The sequence below is a fragment of the Scylla paramamosain genome, chromosome 14, assembly GCF_035594125.1.
Source record: "Scylla paramamosain isolate STU-SP2022 chromosome 14, ASM3559412v1, whole genome shotgun sequence".
Taxonomy (NCBI): Eukaryota; Metazoa; Arthropoda; class Malacostraca; order Decapoda; family Portunidae; genus Scylla; species Scylla paramamosain.
The window spans coordinates 21689634-21690943 of NC_087164.1; the positions used below are offsets into that span (position 1 = coordinate 21689634).

The 1310-nt window shown below is 44.7% G+C and overlaps 1 non-coding gene across 1 annotated transcript; it reads left to right on the top strand.

Moving 5' to 3' along the window:
* The first annotated feature begins 981 nt into the window (after window positions 1-981).
* On the top strand, window positions 982-1052 carry Trnag-gcc (transfer RNA glycine (anticodon GCC)). The gene has a single exon. It is a non-coding gene; the product is annotated as a tRNA-Gly (tRNA).
* Window positions 1053-1310: the final 258 nt, after the last annotated feature.

Genomic DNA, 1310 nt, shown 5'->3' on the forward strand with positions numbered 1-1310 from the left:
CCTCACTACTTTCAAAAGGCTCCAGTTGGTTACACTGTTTTTTTAGGATGTTTTTACGCTTCTAGAGACAGATTAACGAGATTTCTACATTATTAAGAGGAGAAACATTCTTGAGAACCCGGCTAAACACATCTGTGGCCTTTGAAAACAATCGTGATGAGAGAGCAAAGCGTTTCAGAATACGAGCCAGAATTATTAGTTGTCTTACCTCAGCGTGCGAGAATATTCGCAGCCTCAGCCGAGTAAACACCGGCGCGCAGCAGGTGTCTCGGGAGTGCGAAGAGCGCCCTGCTGAGCTGCGGGATGACCTGCTGGTGACTTGGCATTGTGGCGCTGCTTGGTGCTTTAGTGCTTTGGTGCCGGCATACTTCCCCAGGCAACTTTCAATAAAAGGACAGAGCTTTCTCGTCCCTAAGTAGTTCAGCAGGAACATTAGCGGAGATGCGGTGAAGTGAAGCAAACAAAACCATTCCTTTCCAAGCAGCTCGTCAAGCAGGCAGGTCAGGCGGCGCAAGGCAATCATGTATCGCCCCTCAGACACCGTCCACCCACCCACCCACTGACCCTTGCACGTCCCACTGGTGTTGCTAAAAGCTTGTGTTCAGTTGCAGCATCACTGGCCAGAACGAGAGCAGGAGTCAGAGCGTGCATGTGTACCTGTGTGTCATGTACAGCTAAGTAGTGGTGGTGATGGTGGTGGTGGTATTCAGGTGCCTGTAGTCTAGGTGCTGGGTGAGTTATGGACCTGCGTGTTATGGAGCTGAGGTAATAACGTCCACTCAGCGCGGCACCTGCACGTTTTGTTTGTAATATTTTGTTGGTAACATTTTGTACCTGATATTCTGTCGACAAGTTAAAGCATCGGAGGGTGAAATTAGACAAAATTGCATAAGATTACATTACTGTATTGTCATAAGTGTAGTTCGGTTTGTAGTCATTTTGGTTTTTATTCAAGTCTGGCTGTTTGGAAGACTTGTAGAAGCATCGGTGGTTCAGTGGTAGAATTCTCGCCTGCCACGCGGGAGGCCCGGGTTCGATTCCCGGCCGATGCACACTTTTAGAAAATTTTTAGGGGCTGTCTTGTGTCAGGATTCCCTTTTGTAGGTCAAGTAGCGATTTCTTTTTATGTTATTATTATTATTATTATTATTATTATTATTATTATTATTATTATTATTTTTAAGTTTGAACCTTTGATACTTTTTTTTTTTGCCGGGTTGGGGGTAATGAGCAAAGGAGACGAGTGGCAACAAGCGATTTATTTTTCTTTTCTTTGATTTTTTTTTCTTTAGCATATAGCTTTACTCATG